General features: G+C 40.7%; 1 long non-coding RNA gene, 1 other non-coding gene and 1 pseudogene across 2 annotated transcripts; 1 reads left to right on the forward strand and 2 right to left on the reverse strand.

Moving 5' to 3' along the window:
* Window positions 1-1,339: 1,339 nt before the first annotated feature.
* LOC138082381 (uncharacterized) lies at window positions 1,340-2,324 on the reverse strand. The gene is made up of 3 exons (XR_011145086.1): window positions 1,948-2,324; window positions 1,656-1,700; window positions 1,340-1,472 (listed from the first exon to the last, which is right to left on the reverse strand). It is a non-coding gene; the product is annotated as an uncharacterized lncRNA (long non-coding RNA).
* Window positions 1,767-1,897, reverse strand: LOC138082469 (small nucleolar RNA SNORA24). The gene has a single exon (XR_011145099.1). It is a non-coding gene; the product is annotated as a small nucleolar RNA SNORA24 (small nucleolar RNA).
* A 7,860-nt stretch (window positions 2,325-10,184) lies between the features above and the next one.
* Window positions 10,185-10,685, forward strand: LOC138082233 (peroxiredoxin-1 pseudogene; annotated as a pseudogene).
* The last annotated feature ends 9,446 nt before the right edge of the window (window positions 10,686-20,131 follow it).

The raw sequence follows: 20,131 nt of genomic DNA on the forward strand, positions 1-20,131 counted from the left end.
GGGGTCGAGTTGGACACGACTTGGTGCTGTCTCTTTCTATGCAGCCTTTAAGGGCACAAAAAACCCGTCCCAATACGTAGTTTAAAGAATTGTGTATAGAAGGGATAGATGCATGAAGACAGGTGAGTGCAAAACTGCAGAATTAAGAATGCTAAGTAATCCTTTTAAATGGCTGATCGTGAAGGGACCTTTTTATCCCCTTTCTCTTCTGCATACTACTGTGTCCTTTTGTAAAGGGAGCTATGTAAAAACAGGTGCTTTATAATTTACTACTTTGCAGAATTGCAATGCCAAGCCATTATAACATTTTTCAAAGCACATTTGATAAAGGAATAACTGTACAAGCATTTACATTTAGAGATGACAGAACTATAGTGTACACATGCATGACAGCCTGGGAAAAACATACAGTGCAGGTGAGGAAAATTCTCATGGGCCATCCTTGTCATTAAACTGCAGTGCTGGTGCAAACATTCATAGTGGAATTTTAACTATGTTACTGAGTCCAGCCTCGCTCTGCCACGTGCATCCAAAATGAGGTGTTGAGGCAAGGAAGAGACTTAAACGGGGAGCCAGCAGACCGAGATGGCAGGCTAGAACCTCAAGGATAGACCCCATCTTACTGGGGTCTGGATGCCAGGTTCTTTAATAGATCAGAGAGAAGGAAGCAATAGTCAAAAGGCAGAACAGCGAGGGAGATAAAGTGAGGAAGTGAAAAGGTCTCTGGTCTTGCAAAACATCTCCAAGGAATATCCAGGCTTCAGAAGTGTGTTAATCTCTTCTATTCACAGGTGGGCAAGGACCTCCAGGCAAGCCATTGGGTATGATTATAATAAACGCCAAGCCAAATAAAATTTCCAACATGAATCATAATTGGCTTCCTCCTTGTAACAACTAGACCAGAGATTGGTTTAATTAAAAGGTGAGGTGGCAGGTTACCTTCAGTTTTATCAACCTTGAGGTAGAATGTTCCTTCATAAAATATAACTTTTATTATAACTTTTTTCTTGTTAAATGACTTTTGAAGATCCAAGTGTCAACTGCACATACTAGGTGCTCCCTAAATACCATATACACTACTAACTCATGTGACCACCCCCGGAGCTCCGAACAGTAGAACAGGCTGCCTCTTGTTCTCTATAGTTATCTATGCACTTATGAGACCTCAGTTTGATCCCTAGATGTGAAGATCCCCTGGAGAATCCCATGGACAGAGGAGCCTGGCAGGCTGCAGTCCATGGGGGTCTCAAAAGAGCTGGACATGACTTAGGAGCTAAACCATTCCCATTGTACTCATGAATCATTCACTCCTGGAACATTGTATGTACAAATCAAGCATTTTATTATATAAATAAAAGCAGCACACTTTTATTTTCTATTTAAATACCATACACGAGATTTAAAATCACATTTGGCAGTGTACTGCAGGATGCTCAGACTTCACTCACATCACTTTGGATTTCTTGGTATATCTGCAAGAGAAGAAGCTCAGCTCAACAAGACTGATTTGTGTACATAGTGTTAAGATTTTAGCAGCTAAGCAGTTACAGTCTATTCAGTTGGCTATTTAAATAACAAAACGCCAACACAATGCCAATTCTGGCCTTCCAAATCCTTAGCTCTAAGAGTTTGAGATGCATAAAATAGGAACGTACCTCGTTATGCTTTCCTTCGTCCCCTGGAACAATTAGCTCAGCTTCCTAGAAACATTTGAACAGTAGTTTAATGTTTGCCAAATAACCTAGCACACTGCAAGTTTTTAAAGTGAATGTTACTTGTGCAAGTCAGAATCTGATACCAATTAAATGGTGACAGCTTTGCCAATAAACAAGAATATGCTCTTCCATGGCTAGGAAGGGAGACTGCCACAGCCGACAGGTCCCAAAGATACATGGAGATTCATAATCCCAGCAAAGACCAGCAAAGACAACTACAGACACTACTCACCACCTGGATAAAACTGGCGGGTCGTCAGGATGCAGTGTTACTCTTCAGAGTCGCAGAGCAACAGATTCAAGATGGCCACACGGCACCGACAGTACAACGGATGACCTTCACCCGAGTCATCAGCGGTATTTAACTTCTGCCGGAGGGCCCACGACCCACGCGCGACTGGCTTCCGACTGAGCGCCCGGGGCTGCACGTGGCCGCCCCGCTAACGAACGAACATGAAGTTCACTCAAGCTTCTGAACCTAGACGTTTTCAAAGCTAACGTCGACCTACTACTACAAGGCCGCTGCATCTCCTGCATCTTAAACTAGGCCGAAAAGACGTGTTCCTTGTACTTTACCTCACAAAACCACCACAACAGACCGCCTCATCCTAAACCCGACGCTTACCGGACGAAAAAGGCCCGACTCGCCTGCACAAGCTCTCTTATAGCGCTGATGACCCCATTCCGGGGAGGAGCCGCGAGGGGCGAGGCCTACGCGCTTGCTCCCTCCGCCCCGCCCTCCCAGCCCCGCCGCAGCTCGGCCCGCTCCATTGGCCACCGGCTCCCTCGATGGCCCCGCCTCTTCCTCAGTGTTCCACCTTCCTCGCGCGCCTTCTAGATCTGCCCTGCTAACGCGGCGTCTGACTTTGACGCCTGCGCATGCAGGCCCCGCCCCTTCCCCAGTGTTCCGCCTTTTCGCGCGCCTTCTAGATCAGCCCTGCTAGCGCGGCATCTGACTGACGCATGCGCATACAGAGTTCTCGCCCGACCGGGAATCAGCTGTGGCGCGTCCGCTGAGGAAGATTGTGTTGTTTCTTGTGTACTTAGCACAGTTACCTTAGAAGTCGCTGTTGTTGCCAAAACGCCAGGTTCGATAGTTCTCTTATTCTTAACCTTTTGGTAGGTTGATTTCTGTGGAACTATCTTTTTTTTTTTCTCTGCTTAAAAAATTTCGTATCTCCCGTAAGCTAGTCTCTCAGTCGTGCCCGACTCTGCGACCCCATGGACTGCAGCCCTCCAGGCTCCTGTGTCCATGAGATTTTCCAGGCAAGGATACTGGAGTCGGTTAGCCATTTCCTTCTCCACGGGATCTTCCGCAACCCAGGGATCCAAGCCGGGTCTCCTGTACTGTAGGCAGATTCTTGACCGACTGAGCTACAAGGGAAGCCCATAGCTTCCGTTATTCCACTGAAATTAGTTTCTGAAGCACAGGTGTCAATGGGCTACAATCAGTTATTTTGTTTTTCGAGAGTCTGATTTCTTAGGAGTACTTGTACACATTGTCGAAAGCCTTGCCACACGAATTTGTACACAGATTAGGAGAAGGAAACAGGAGCGTGCGGGAAACGCTTTTTCGTGCGTGTGTGAACATTTCCTCTGTTGCCCGCTCGCCCACAGTTAGCGTCTCCAGAGCTGCTGTTGACTCTTGAAAGAGCGCACCTGGGTCTTAACATCCGTGACTTACGTTTCTTTAAGGGTGAAAGTGAAGCATAGATCTATTTTTTGTAAAAGGACATTAAAGATATTTAGGAATACTTTTAGTCCTAGGCATGTGCAGGGAGTAGGAAGTGGCAACCCACTCTAGTGTTCTTGCCTGGAAAATTTCATGGACCCAGGAGTCTGGCTGGCTGCAGTCCATGGGATCCCGAAGAGTCAGCAGGACTGAGTGAGCGCTTGTGCTTGTTAAATGCCACTGAAATTTATTTTCTGTTTTCCCGTTTAGTTTTCACCGGGTGTGAAACAAAAAGGAGGATCTAGGTGAAGCTTTTACTTAGCTGACAAGTTGGAGGACTATGTGGCAGCAGTTGGCAGGCATACTGCTATCAAGAGGTCTGAACTTTCCAGGTGGCTCAGTGGTAAAGAATCATCCTGCCAGTGTAAGAGAGGCAGGTTCAGTCCCTTGATTGAGAAGATCCCTTGGAGAAGGAAGTGGCAACCTACTCCAGTATTCTTGCCTGGGAAATCGCATGGCCAGGAACCTGGTGGTCTACAGCCCATGGAGTCGCAAAGAGAGGAACTGGACTAAGTGACTAAATAACAACAATACCTGGCGAGTAAAGTGCCACAAAAGAGATCCCTGAAGCTTCTAGAAATTGCTAAAATTAGAGTAAAATGTCTTGTTATGGTTAAGGTTGGGAATGGACAAGTTTATAAGGGCATAATAAGTTTTTAATTTGAAAGAGCTAAAGCTGTTCCTAAGGCTGACCTTATATCACTTTTTTCATCTTTACTCTTCATGTCACTGTTGAATAGAAAGAGCTGTTGAATGACAATGCTTAAATTAGAAATCACAGAGGGGAATTTTGCCAAAATGGGTGTGATTTTTAGAATCTGTAACTGAGCATCTGTGTTATTTTGCTAAGGCTGATATGACAAAATACCACAGATTGGGTGGCTTAAACAATGGAAATTGCTTTCTCACAGTTCTAGAGACAAGAAGTCAGATCAAGGTGTGCATAGGTTTGTTTCTTCAGAGATCTCTCCTTGGCTTTAGATGACCCTGTTTCTTCACATCCTGTTCTCTCTGTGCCTGTATCGTTTTTTAAACTTTTTATTTTTAATTGGAGGCTAATTACAATATTGTAGTGGTTTTTGCTATACACTGACATGAATCAGCCATGGGTGTACATGTGTCCACCCCCACACTGCCAGCCCAAACCCCTCTTCCACCTCCCTCCCCATCCCGTCCCTCTGGGTTGTCCCAGTGGACCGGCTTGAGTGCCCTGTTTCATGCATGGAACTTGGACTGGTCATCTGTTTCACATATGATAATATACATGGCTCACTGCTGTTCTCTCGAATCATCCCACCCTTGCCTTCTCCCACAGAGTCCAAAACTCTGTTCTTTATATCTGTGTCTTTTTTGCTGTCTTGCATACAGGGTCGTCATTACCACCTTTGTAAATTCCATGTATATGCATTAATGTGCTGTATTGGTGTTTTTCTTTCTGACTTACTTCACCCTGTATAATAGGGTCCCGTTTCATACACCTCTTTAGAACTGCCTCAAATGCATTCTTTTTAATAGCTGAGTAATATTCCATTGTGTATATGTACCACAACCTTCTTATCCATTCATCTGCTGATGGACATCTAGGTTGCTTCCATGTTCTGGCTATTGTAAACAGTGCTGTGATGAACATTGGGGTACACGTGTCTTTTTCAATCCTGGTTTCCTTGGTGTGTATGCCCAGCAGTGGGATTGCTGGGTTGTATGGCAGTTCTATTTCCAGTTTTTTAAGGAATCTCCACACTGTTCTCCATAGTGGCTGTACTAGTGTGCATTCCCACCAACAGTGTAAGAGGGTTCCCTTTTCTCCACACACTCTCCAGCATATATTGTTTGTAGAATTTGATAGCCATTCTGACTGGCATGAAATGGTACCTCATTGTGGTTTTGGTTTGCGTTTCTTTGATAATGAGTGATGTTGAGTGTTTCTTAGCCATCTGTATGTCTTCTCTGGAGAAATGTCTGTTTAGTTCTTTGGCCCATTTTTTGATTAGGTTGTTTATTTTTCTGGTATTGATGAGCTGCTTGTATATTTTTGAGATTAATTCTTTGTCAGTTGCTTTGATTGCTATTATTTGTTCCCATTCTGAAGGCGGTCTTTTTTTTACCTTGCTTATAGTTTCCTTTGTCGTGCAAAAGCTTTTAAGTTTAATTAAGTCCCATTTGCTTTATTTTTTGCTTTTATTTCCATTACTCTGGGAGGTGGATCCTAGAGGATCTTGCTTGATTTCTGTCAGAGTGTACTGCCTGTGTTTTCCTTTAGGAGTTTTATAGTTTCTGCTCTGACATTTAAATCTTTAATCCATTTTGAGTTTATTTCTGTGTATGGTGTTAGAAAGTGTTCTAGTTTCATTCTTTTACAGGTGGTTTTCCCTGCACCACTTGTTAAAGAGATTGTCTTTTCTCCATTGTATATTCTTGCCTCCTTTGTCAAAGATAAGGTGTCCATAGGTGCGTGGATTTATCTCTGGGCTTTCTATTTTGTTCCATTGATCTATAGTTCTGTCTTTGTTCTGTGCCTATATCTTTATAGCTTCTTAGAAGGACTCTAGTCATACTGGATTAGGGTCTGTCCTAATGACTTCTTTTAATCTTAATTACCTTTTTAAAGATCTTATCTCCAAATATAGTCATATTCTGGGGTACCAAAGGTTAGGACATCAACATAATGAATTATGCTAAGCTATGGAAATTTACTGAAGATCTTAAAATGTATGTTTCCATCAGGTTACAGTGCAAAAACACTGAATGAATGAGAGAGCACTGTTACATTTTGTTTATGCTCTTTTCTCCATCTTGGATGTCTTTCCATCTAGTTTTTTTTTTTTTCCTTCCTGCAGTTGGCATATTAGTTTCAGTTGTACAACATAATAATCTGATATTTGTGTATATTGTGAAATCATCACCACAGTAAGTCTAGTTAATCTTCATCCTCATACACAGTTATAAAATTGTTTTTTTTTTCCTTGTGGTGAGAAATTTTTAAAGATTTATTCTCTTAGTACCTTTCAAATATGCAGTACAGTATTATTAACTATAGTCACTGTGTTGTACATTACATCCCCAGGACTTGCTTCGTAACTGGCAGTTTATAGTATGAATCTATTGTTTTTTCTATTCCATACATCAGTGGGATCATGCAATGTTTGTCTTTCCCCAGTGTATTGCATCTAGCATGATACCTTTAAGATCATCTATGTTGTCACAAATGGAAAGATTTCATTCTTGTTTATAGCTTAGTATTCCCATGTGTGTGTATACACCACATCTTTCTTCATTCATACTAATACATCAGTGGACACTTGGATTGTTTCTATATTTTGGCTATTGAAAATAATGCTGAAATGAACATATATCTTTTTGAGTACATGTATCATATACATGTACATATATCTTTTTGAGTTCATAGTTTTGTTTACTTTGAGTAAATACCAAGGAGTGGAATTGCTGGATCACACTCTATATTTTTAATTTTTTTGAGGAATTCCCATGTAGTTTTCCATAGTGGCTACACCAGTTGCATTCCCACCAATAGTGCATGACAGCTCTTTTTTCTCCACATTCTTAGCAACACTTGTTATTTCTTATCTTTTTTGATAATGGCCATTCTAATGTGTGACGTGATACCTCATTATATTTTGATTTGCATTTTCTGATATTAGTGATATTGACCATCTTTTAAGGTGTCTCTGGGCTGTTTGTGTCTTCTTTGGAAAAATATCTATTGAGGTATTCTGCTCATTTTTTAATTGGATTTTTTTTCGATTGAGTTCTATGAGTTTTTATATATTTTGGATATTACCTCCTTATCAGGTCATATGATTTTCAAGTATTTCTTCCTGTTCCATAAACTATCATTTCATTTTGTTGATGGTTTCCTTTCCAAACTTATTAGTTTGATGTGGTCCAACTTGCCTGTTTTTGCTTTTGTTGCCTTTACTTTGGGGATCAGGTTCAAAAAATCATCACCAAGACTGGTGTCTGGGAGCTTGCCACCTATTTTTCCTCCTAGCAGTTTTATGGTTTCAGGTCTTACATTCAAGTCTTTAATCCATTTTGAGTTCATCTTTGTGTATGGTGTAAGATAGTGGCCCACTTTTGATCTTTTGCACATGGTTTTCCAGTTTTCTCAACATTATTTATTGAAGAAAACTGTTCTTTCCTATTGTATAATCTTGGCTTCTTTGTCATAAATTAACTGTGTATATGTGGGGTTATTTCTGAGATCTCTGTTCTGTTGAATGTGTAGATTGCTTTGCATAGTATGGACATTAGAACAATATTCTTCCACTCCATGAGCATGGATAATCTTTTCACTTATTTGTGTCTTCAGTTTCTTTCATCAAGGTATTATAGTTTTCGGTGTACAAGTCTTTAACCTCTTTGGTTGAATTTATCCCTAGATATTTTATTCTTTTTGATGCAGTTGTAAATGGGATTGTTTTCTTAATTTTTATTTCTGATACTTTATTATTAATGTATAGAAATGTAACAGATTTTTGTTTGTTGATTTTGTATTCTGCAATTTTACTGAATTCATTTATTCTAATAATTCTTGGTGCAGTATTTGGGTTTTCTGTATATGAAGTCATGTCTTCTAAAATAGTGACAGTTTTACTACTTTTTTTTTTTTCCGATTTGAATACTTTTTATTTCTTTTCTTTGCCAAATTGCTCTGACTAGGACTTCCAATACTATGTTAATAAAAGTGGGGAGAGTGGACATCCTTGTCTTATTCCTGATATTAGAAGGAAAATTTTCAGTTTTTCACTGTATGCTATTAGGTGTGGGATTGATATATATGGCTTTTAATTATGTTGAAGTACATTCTCTTTATGTCCACTGTTGAGAGTTTAAAATTATAAATGGATGTGAATTTCCATCTGTTTTCATCTGTCAATATTATATTCAGCTTTACTTTGCTTAAATATTTTTTGTTCTGTGAAACTTTTCATTACTTCATTACTCCAACTGGATTTTATTTTTTCCCTTTTTGTGACACTGTAATACTTAACCAGCATGTTTCTTGTGGTATCCTGACTACATTATAAACTCCTGTGTCTTAACACTTATTTGAAATGCCTAGCATAGTGACTCATGTTAAATGGGCACTTAATTGCACTATCAGGTGCTTTGAGGTACTCAATATGTATTTCAGAAATAGAGTAAATTTTACATTTATTCTAAAAAGTCACTTATCTCCAGGAGATGGAATTTAGTTTCCCATCCCTACCCCAATACCATCTTGAATATGGGCTCTGCTTAGCAACTTGCTTTCAAAGGGTTCAGTTCAGTTCAGTTCAGTCTCTCATTCGTGTCTGACTCTTTGCGACCCCATGAATCTCAGCACGCCAGGCCTCCCTGTCCATCACCAACTCCTGGAGTTCACTCAAACTCATGTCCATCGAGTCGGTGATGCCATCCAGCCATCTCATCCTCTGTTGTCCCCTTCTCCTCCCGCCCCCAACCTCTCCCAGCATCAGAGTCTTTTTCAATGAGTCAGCTCTTCACATGAGGTGGCCAAAGTATTGGAGTTTCAGCTTCAGCATCAGTCCTTCCAATGAACACCCAGGACTGATCTCCTTTAGGAGATCCAAGGGTTGGATCTCCTTGCAGTCCAAAGGACTCTCAAGAGTGTTCTCCAACACCACTGTTCAAAAGCAACAGCTCTTTGACACTCAGCTTTCTTCACAGTCCAACTCTCACATCCATACATGACTACTGGAAAAACCATAGCCTTGACTAGACAGACCTTTGTTAGTAAAGAAATGTCTCTGCTTTTGAATATGCTATCTAGGTTGATCATAACTTTCCTTCCAAGGAGTAAGTGTCTTTTAATTTCGTGGCTGCAGTCACCATCTGCTGTGATTTTGGAGCCCAAAGAATAAAGTCTGACATTGTTTCCACTGTTCTACTCTCGGTCCCATCTATTTCCCATGAAGTGATGGGACCAGATGCCATGATCTTTGTTTTCTGTATGTTAAGCTTTAAGCCAACTTTTTCACTCTCCTCTTCCACTTTCATCAAGAGGCTTTTGAGTTCCTCTTCACTTTCTGCCATAAAGGTGGTATCATCTGCATATCTGACGTTATTGATATTTCTCCTTGCAATCTTGATTCCAGCTTGTGCTTCTTCCAGCCTAGCGTTTCTCATGATGTACTCTGCATATAAGTTAAATAGCAGGGTGACAATATACCGCCTTGATGTACTCCTTTTCCTATTTGGAACCAGTCTGTTGTTCCATGTCCAGTTCTAACTGTTGCTTCCTGACCTGCATATAGGTTTCTCAAGAGGCAGGTCAGGTGGTCTGGTATTCCCATCTCTTTCAGAATTTTCCACAGTTTATTGTGGTTCACAGAGTCAAAGGCTTTGACATAGTCAATAAAGCAGAAATAGATGTTTTTCTGGAACTCTCTTGCTTTTTTGATGATCCAGCGGATGTTGGCAATTTGATCTCTGGTTCCTCTGCCTTTTCTACAACCAGCTTGAACTTTACAGTAGAGAAATCTGGTAAATACTATCTAAGCCAGGTAAGCAATATTGATAAGACTGATAAGTCATATTGATAGTGCGAACCCTCTAAGATATGGTGACAACACTTTACCTCCTTCTGTGTTTTTCTTCCTCAAAGCCCTAACCTCAGTCTATCCCTGAGAAAAGCATCAGCCAAAATAAAATCGATGGGTGTCTTCCTCGTGACTGGGCTGTGTGGTTTCTCTCTGAGAACTGCTGATAGCAATATGTCTTCAGGAAATGTGAAAATTGGACATCCTGCTCCCCAGTTCAAAGCCACAACCATTATGCCAGATGGTCAGTTCAAAGGTATCAGTCTGTCTGACCACAAAGGAAGATACGTTGTGTTCTTCTTTTATCCTCTTGACTTCGCCTTTGTGTGCCTCATGGAGCTCCTTGCTTTCAGTGATAGGGCAGAAGAATTTAAGAAACTCAACTGCCAAGTAACTGGTGCTTCTGTGGGTTCTCACTTCTGTCGCCTGGCGTGGATCAACATACCCAAGAAACAAGGAAGACTGGGGGCCATGCACATTCCCTTGATATCAGAGCCTGAGCACACCGTTGCTCAGTACTGTGGGGTCTTAAAGGCTGATGAAGGCTTCTCATTCAGGAACCTTTTTACTACTGACGATAAAGGTATCTTTCCACAGATTACCGTAAACGACCTTCCTGTTGGCTGCTCTGTGGATGAGACACTGAGACTAGTTCAGGCCTTTCCAGTTCACTGACACACATGGGGACATGTGCCAGCTGGCTGGAAGCCTCGTGGTGATACCAAGAAGCCTGATGCCCAGAGCAAAGAATATTTCTCTAAGCAGAAGTGAGTGTGGGGCCATGTTAGGGCCAGGCTGCAGTAGGTGGCCTTGAGAACAAAACCTCTTTTGTACTGTTGTCATGAAAACACACCTTACTCTCGGTCCAGATGTGTGGGATAGCACTGGCCTTTCCTGCAGGGGCTGGGAGGCCAGCCTTTCTTCCTCTGAAGAAGGCCTGAGCTGTGTTATGGAGCAGGCTAGCTGATGTGTGCCAGAGAAGGTGATGGCACCCCACTCCAGTACTCTTGCCTGGAAAACCCCATGGATGGAGGAGCCTGGTGGGCTGCAGTCCATGGGGTCGCGAAGGACACGACTGAGAGACTTCACTTTCACTTTTCACTTTCATGCACTCTCTTTACTGGAGAAGGAAATGGCAACCTACTCCAGTGTTCTTGCCTGGAGAATCCCAGGGACTGCGGAGCCTGGTGGGCTGCCATCTGTGGGGTCACACAGAGTCAGACGCGACTGAAGCGACTTAGCAGCAGCAGCAGCAGCAGCAGTGTGATACTACCTGTAACAAAACTGTAATAGAAGTATAGTATCTAAACAAGAGAAGATGAAAAAGGTTTTCTTCTAGAACATTGCTTAGTCTCTCCCTTTTCTTGCCACCCTTAATGTTTGCACTTAGTGCCTTATATTTTTAAAAATTGTTCATCAGTAAATACGTAATGAATTCCCTCTCCGTTATCTTTACTGAAATATTGGTTTCGGTTCTGGGCATTTGTTTTTTTCAGTCGGGCTCCTCTGTCCGTGAGATTCTCCAGGCAAGAATACCGGAGTGGGCTGCTGTGCCCTCCTCCAGGAGATCTTCAGACCCAGGGATCAAACCTGTGTCTCTCATGGCTCCTGCATTGACAGGCGAGTTCTTTACAGGTAGCGCCACCTGCTGCTGCTGCCAAGTCGCTTCAGTCATGTCCGACTCTGCGACCCCATAGACCGCAGCCCACCAGGCTCCCCCATCCCTGGGATTCTCCAGGCAAGAACACTGGAGTGGGTTGCCATTTCCTTCAATGCATGAAAGTGAAAAGTGAAAGTGAAGTTGCTCAGTCGTGTCCAACTCTTTGCGACCCCGTGGACTGCAGCCCACCAGGCTCCTCCGTCCATGGGATTTTCCAGGCAAGAGTACTGGAGTGGGGTGCCATTGTCTGTAAGACTCCAGCAAATGTTTGTTAATCAAACATGTCCCTTGCCTCAAAACTACAATGAAATTGTGTAACTTATAGTCAGTGATAATCACAATTTTCTCAAATTATTCCAAGCTCAAAGCCTTGGAGTTATCTTTGATTTATTTTTTTTCCACTTTATTATTTTTTTAATTGAAAGATAATTGCTTTACAGAATTTTGCGGTTTTCCGTCAAACATCAACCAGAATCAGCCATAGGTACACACATGTCCCCTCCCTCCCAAACCATCCTCTTATCTTCCTCCCCATCCCACCCTTGTAGTTTGTCACAGAGCCTCTGTTTCTATCCTCCATTTTAATTTCTAGTGTGTTTCTATATCATTCAACATATTTGTTATCTATTGCTGAGTCTCAGATTAGCCTAAAGCATGGTGGATTAAGACAATGAATTTTTATCATCTCATGCAACTTCTATAGAAGCTGCAGTCAGTATGTTGCTGGGGCTGTGGGATCGCCTTGGATCCTCTTCCAAGCTCACTCCCAGTTTGGCAAGTGAATGCTAATAGTTGGCAGGAGGACTCAAACCCTCAGCATGTAGATCTCCTTAGGGCTGCTGGAGCATCCTCAAGTTACAGCAGTTCAGTTCTCCCCAAGGTGAGTGATCCGAGAGACAAAAAGTCCCGATATTTTTTTTTATGAGCTAGTCTGAGAAGTTAAGCACTATCACTTGTTAAAAAGGGCTTGCCAAGTGGCGCTAGTGATAAAGAACCCACCTGCCAGTGCAGGAGACTTAAGAGACTCAGGTTTGATCCCTGGGTTGGGAAGATCCCCTGGAGGAGGGCACGGTAACCCATTCCAGCATTCTTGCCTGGAGAATCCCAAGAGCCTGGTGGGCTATAGTCCATAGTGTCACAAAGAGTCAGACATGACTGAAGCTACTTGGCACACACAAGCATGCACTTGTTAGAAGTGAGTTATTAACTTCAGCTCATACAAAAAAGGGAGTGAAATTAAGCTTCATCTCTTAAAGAGGGAAATGTAAGTGCTTGTCAACCTAAGTTAAAGCTGCCACAATCTGAATGGGTGAGGCTGTGTTACAGTTACAAACAGTCCAAAGTCTCAGTGGCTTAAAATCAGAACGGTTTGTTTCTCGCCATGCTCTTGGCCATTTAGGGACTCAGACCAGTGAGACTTTCCCTTTTGTAATGTTTCTAGGCAACATGAAAGGAGAAGGGAAGGCAGAGAATCACACTTGTTCTTAAAGGCTTCCATTTTGAAGTGGGCCTTGTCACATCGCTTCATATTTCTGGGACCAAAGCAAGTTGCGTGGCCATGCATAACTGCAGAAGGGTGGGGAAATGGAACCATGCTATGTGTTTAGAAGGAGAATCGGATATGTCAACAAACCACTAATGATTTATACAGTTATAAAGTTATAACCTGTTTTCTTTTCTTACAGTTTCACGTCTACCTTTTTTCTCTATTGTCATACTGCTAATCTAAGACAACATATCTGTGTTGTCTCCCTGCTTTTCTAATTCCCCCTTTCCAGTCAAGTGAGTATATTCCTGAAAGGTTAAATTTAATGAAATTATGTTTTTTCCATGTTAGTCACTTGCTACAGAGACTGTAATGGCTTACCCCGGTCACATTCCTCATCCCTGGACAACATACAATGTATGTTACATTTAGCATGCTCCTCTCTATTTTTTTCATGCTATTTCATACTGTAGATGATATTTCCTTCCTATCCATCCTTTAAGACACATTTCAGTTTTTATTTTTCACAGGAGCTTTTCTTCTAGAACATCTATTAGTCTCTCCCTTTTCTTGCCACCCTTGATGTTTGTTCTTAGTACCTTATATTTTTAAGAATTGTTCATTAGTAAATGTGTAATTAATTCCTACTACATACCATTCATAGGCCCTGTTCTAGGTGCTGGGGTAAGAGCAGTAAACAAAGCGGATCCAAGTTTTTACTTGCAGAGCTTATAGATTTTAATGGCAGAAAAAAGATATCAAGTAATGTTGGAGTTGTCAGAGGAGCAGGACTACTGCCCAAAGTCAAATCGCAAATGGTTAGGTGGAGGGGACTTTAAGGATGAGCTGGAACCTGGGGGAATGGGTTGGAATTTGTATTGATTTCTCCCTGATTCCCACAGTTCACCTTTGAAGACGGAGGTGATCTGCCCAAGGAGCCAGTCCTTTGTCACAGACTCAAGAGTGGCTGAAATTGGAAGAGAAGCCCTGGAGCTGAAGGTTGGGACCTGGCTGCTGCCCCACACCTACAAGATGAGCTGACAGAAGAGGTGACAGCATGCACGATGTGCAGCAATGCGTTGTACCCTGCACTGGCCCTCCTGGTTAAAAGTACATGACCGCTTCCACCTGTCAGATCTCAGGCAGAATGCCTCTGTGGCTCATGCTATCCCAGAACTCTGCAGGAAAGGAAGTGAAAATGTACTACCAGCTTAACTAAGTTGACACCATAGAAACCAACCACAATAAGTAAATTATATGGTATGTTAAAGTCGATAAGTGCTGTGGAGACAAATAAGGAAGAGGATGAAAAGTCTTTGAGGGGTAGGGATTGTAATTTAAAAAGAGTGTTCATGGAAGGTCTCACTGAGCAGGTGACATTAGGTCAAAGGCTTGAAGAAGGTGCGGGAGTGAAACATGCTGCTATCTGGAAGAAGAATAGTCTAAGTGAACAGTGCTTCCTGAGTGGCACCAAACCTGTGTGGTGGACACCCTTTTACAAGGCTCCTAGTGAGCCCCATTCATGTGCTCCCTCCCTTCTGCAGTCCCCTTCGCTGGAGTGGTGAAGAGTTGAGATGTTACTTCTGTGGTTAGGAAATAAAAGACTCTGACCTGTGTCTTGCCCCATTCTTTCTCTTAATCCTGTATTGGAGAGGTGTATGTGGCAAAGAACAGAGAATGACCTATGGCCCACATTCAGTAAAGGAACTGAGGCTGCCAAACCAATAGCTCAACAGCCAGGTAAGCAAGCTTGGAAATGAATCTTTAAACAAGCTGAGCCTTGAGATGACTATAGCTGTAGCTGTTTATTGCCGTCTGTGACATGCTGAAGCAGAGAATCCAGCTAGGTCATACTTAAAGATTTCCTGACCAATGTGTGAGATGAGGTTTTTTTAAGTGAGTAAGTTTGGGGGTAATTTGCTATTCAGCCATCAATAACTCACATACTTGCTAAAGTCAAGGAACAGAAATGAGATCAGTTTGGCTGGAGTGGAGTAAAGAAGTGAAATTAGAAAGGTAATAAGCTACCTAGTGCCTTATAAGTCATTGTTCAGTTTTTAGGGTTTTTTGTTTGAGGAAATTTGGTAGCCATTGGAGAGTTTTGAATAGAGAAGTGACATGATATGACTTTGGATTTACATGTTGAAAAGTCACGTCAGTAACTGAGCAGAGAAAGAGCAGTGGTGGAAATAGGGTTGGAGCAGGAAAAACTAGTTAAGCTAGTGCACTGATTCAGATGAGAGTGATGTTGGCTGAGTGGTACTAGCGGAAGAAATAAATGATTCAACTCTGGATGTATTTTTATGGTAGAGTGGACAGTATTTGATGACAGATTGGATACAGGATATAAGAGAAAGGGAATGATAAGAGAAAAATGGCTCCAAGATGTTTGATTATTTGCTGAGATGATGATTAAGGAGTAGCAAGTTTGAGGGAGGTGTACTCAGGAACATAGTTTGGTACATGTTAGGTTTGAGATGCCATTTAAACATTCACATAGAATTGTTAATTGAGTGATGAGTTCACTATATGAGTACGGAGTTCTCGGGAGAGATCTGGGCTGGAGAAACAAACATGGGAGCTGTCACAGTGGCACTTAGAGCCACAAGATTGGATGCTAATATCGGGACAACATATAGACAGAAAATAGGATCAAAGAGTGAGCCCTTGGGCATGTCCACATTTATCTACCAGGAAAACTATCAGGAGCCAGGCGAGGAGGCGTGGGGTATCCTGAAAGTCGAGAAAGGCTTTCAAATAAGAGAGAGTGATGGTACTCATGGTACGAGTAAAATGGGAGTTGAGCAATGACCGTTGGATTTACTGTGTGGAGGTCAGTTAAGAGTAGGACCTTGTTAAGAATAGTTTCATATAGAAACAGACTCACAGACATAGAGAAGAGTCTTGTGGTGGCCACGGGGCGGGGAGGGGGTATTGGAGAGATGGGTTGGGAGTTTGAGATTAGAAGATACAAACTGTTATAAATAGAATGGATAAACAATAAGGCCCTACTGCATAGCACAGGGAGCTGTCTGCCATAGCCTGTGATAAACTAATAGGAAAGGATGTGAAAAAAACAAAATACAGGTAACTGAGTCACTGCTGTACATCAGAGACTAACGCAGTATGGTAAATCAGCAATACATAGATAAAATAAAATCGTTTCAGAATAGGAGTACAGTCAGTGGCCATGGATTTGGATGACTCATCTGAGGAGTTACACTATAAAGGGGATGAGAAATAGGATAGTATTTCAGAGGGATGTGAGATCAAGGGTGGGTTAATTTCTAAGCATGGGAGAATGTAAAGAGTGTTTGTATTCTGATGGGAATGATCCAGTAGAAATGAAGAAAACTGGTTATGCAAGAGAGAGCTTGTGAATTACTTGGTTGATGAGGTGGGATCTTGTGCAGGAAGCAGGAGTAGCTTAAATGGTAGTTCAAACAGTTCATCCATTGAAGCAGGAGCAAGATACTGGTGAGTGATATGCTGTGTGAACTTTTGAATGGCCTCTTCTATTCACTTTTTCCCTTTTTTCAGAGTAATACAAAGCAAGGTCATCAACGGAGTGTGAGGATGAGGAAGGGAGTGTTGGATATTTGAGGAGAGAGGAGAAGTTATGGTTTGGGGATAGTGTGAATAGACTAAGAAATGTAGCAGCGTTCCTGTGTCACACGAGGGGCTCACTTCAGTTCTTATAATGAATTTAAATACATTAAAACAAACAAACAAACAACTGGGGGCTTCCCAGGTAGCACTAGTGGTAAAGAAAGCCCCTGCCAATGCAGGAGATGTAAGAGATATGGGTTTGATCCCTAGGTCAGGAAGACCCCCTGGAGGAGGGCATGGCAACCCACTGCAGTATTCTTGCCTGGAGAATCCCATTGACAGAGGAGCCTGGTGGGCTATAGTCCATAGGGTCCCAGAAAAGTCAGATACGACTGAAGTGGCTTAGCATGCACAAATAAAAAACTAGCATGATTGTGTATTTTTCCACAGCAAGCTTAGCTGCAAAGGTGTAGGTGTAAAGCTGACACAGAGTTGGAATTAACTCAGGTTGAGGTTTGCCAAGAAAGTAAACAAAGTGAAAGAAGGCAAAGAAAAAAAAATAGAAGGGATCACATTAATTTGCCACGAAATTTAAGCTAGGTGAAGAGGGATGGCAACATATGGCCGAGTGAGGATCACTGAAAATGTAAATAGGATGAATGAATTTTGAGGTGACGAGTCAAATTTTGGAGGTGCGGCACTGGAGTAAATGACTTGAAATATCTATAACACACATATATATTGGGAGGTTTAGCAAGAAACCTGCTGAGACATTTTTTGGTTAGGATGACAAACTGCAGTTGCCAGATGTTCAGTGATCTTAAATTGGCCTCCATCACCTCAAGAATGATTGCTTGCCTTGGTTGTAGAAATGTGCATATCAGTAAGATGTTGCACTCTTGTTTTATTAAATAGTTAACATCTCAAAGCTTTTTCTTTCTTTCCTTCTCAGACAGACAGCATGTAATCCTTGATTTTTGGTTTAATCTATTTACTAATAAGGCCTTAATTTTTTTTTTTACTTTCGTGCCTTTATGCAAAATAAAATTATTTAATACATAATATATAAATATAGTATATTAAACTAAAAGATCTTATTACTGTTTTATACTATATAAGCTAATATTTATAAAATATCTAATGCTTATATACTTGACATTAATGTAAGTTGAAAATGGTCACTTGCTAAAATTCTCTGTTTTCCTTTATTTTCCCTTATAATATACTTTATAGATGTTTGTGATGTCAAACATTTACTCTAGTGCTGTAAATATTATTAACACCTGTATCAGTGAAAAGATAAGCTTGCTGCTGCTAAGTCGCTTCAGTCGTGTCCGACTCTGTGCGACCCCATAGACGGCAGCCCACCAGGCTCCTCGTCCTGGATTCTCGAGGCAAGAACGCTGGAGTGGATTGCCATTTCCTTCTCCAAAAAGATAAGCTTATGTTTATGTAAAACTTAATAGGATGAAAAAGGCAAGCATTCTTTTTTATGAGGCCACTAGGTGGCACTGGTATCCTATCAAATCTGTCTAACACTAGTTTTTTTTCTTTTTTTTTTTTAATATTGGAGTATAGTTAATGTCCCCCGGAGAAGGGAATGGAAGCCCACTCCAGTATTCTTATCTGGAAAATCCCGTGGACAGAGGAGTTTGGCGGGCTACAGCCCATGGGGTGGCAAAAAGTCAGACATGACTGAGCATGCATGTACCACATAGTTAATTTGCAATGTTTTAATTTCAGGTGTATAGCAAAAGTGATTCAGTTTTTCACATAAATACATGTATTGACATATACATACTACTGTATTTAAAATAGATAACCAACAAGGACCTACTGTCTAGCAAAGGGAACTCTACTCATTGTAGTAACCTAGATGGGAAAAGAATTTGAACAAGTATGTTTAAAATTAAATACATTCATTTATTATTGCGCATGAGTATTTATACATTCACTTATTGAATGTGTGGATAATAACGTGAAAATGTCAGAATATATAATGGCTCTACAAACCTACCCTCTGGACTTCAATTTTATACAGTAAATATCCATACTGAATGTTAAAAACCTTATAAAAGGAACAACTTTTCCCAGATGCAGATTCTAATAATATAATTGAAATATCATGTACTTTTATATGCAAATTTGATGTATGGGTTTTAAAAATGCTATATTAATCAAGTAGAGATTTAATTTATTACCTATTGTCTAAAGTGCTTAGGTTGATACATTTTTAATCTGGACTGTATGGAAGTGGAGAGTTATTCTCTTGGAGAAATGAAGTATTTTTGCTCAGTTTACCAGAGGACAAGGATGTAATCATATTCATCTTACCCATAGCAATACTTGATCCGTGAATGTGAGTGTTTGTTTAATGAGGAAACTGTGATGGTAAAAGTGAAAAAAAATTTTGTTGGAAATTATACACAGCGTTCAAAAGGAAAATTTCCAGCTAGTATATTAAAACAAAAATGTATTTTTTGATTTGGGGCATATCTTACCTCTGTCTTTGCCAAAGTTTTAAATTGAAAGTTTTCTTTCCCTCCTATGACAATATATTTCAAGTTTTTATAATGGAAATCATTTTACAGGGAACATTTTGTGGCAAACTTTGAAACTGATTGCTATTAGTCAATGTTTATAATTGAAATAGATCTTCACTGTCTTAAATCTCAATATCAGAGGTTTACATATTCTTGAGACTGTAAGGATTATATTAAGTAATTTCAATTTGATCTTCAAATAACTGAGAGGACTCATACAATGCTCTGAAAAATTTTAGCTTGAGCTGAATCTAGAAAAATCTTAACACTCTTTTTTAAAATGAAAATGAAAGAATTTACGTGGTATTAAAACACCCCAATTTACTATATAAGATGTTTTAGTAGGTGTTTATTCTCTCCAAGTAAATTTATAGCAAATCAAGTAGAATTAATATCAGAGAAATGGCTTTTGTATTTCTTTAATTTAAAATCCTTTTACTTGTATGGTAATTTATACAAATGGATAATATGTCTTAGAAATCAGAAGAATCCTGAAAGAGATCCCTGGAATTCAGTACATTTGATAAAAGCAATGAAAATTTTGAAATACTCATCATTCTTATTTTAAAAAATACTTATTTTTTAATTGAAGGATAATTGCTTTACAGAATTTTGCTGTTTTCTGCTAAATATCAGCATGAATCAGCCATAGGTATACATATGTCCCCTCCTTGAACCTCCCTCCCATCTCCCTCTCCATTTCACCAGTCTAGGTTATTAGAGCCCTTGTTTGAGTTCCCTGAGTCATATAGCAAATTCGCATTGACTGTCTGTTTTACATGTGGTAATTAAGTTTCCATGTTACTCTCCCCATACATTTCACCCTCTCCTTCCTCCCTCCCCACACTGCTGTGTCCGTAAGTCTGTTCTCTGTTTCTTCATT

Source organism: Capricornis sumatraensis, chromosome 7 (assembly GCF_032405125.1).
Source record: "Capricornis sumatraensis isolate serow.1 chromosome 7, serow.2, whole genome shotgun sequence".
NCBI classification, from domain to species: domain Eukaryota; kingdom Metazoa; phylum Chordata; class Mammalia; order Artiodactyla; family Bovidae; genus Capricornis; species Capricornis sumatraensis.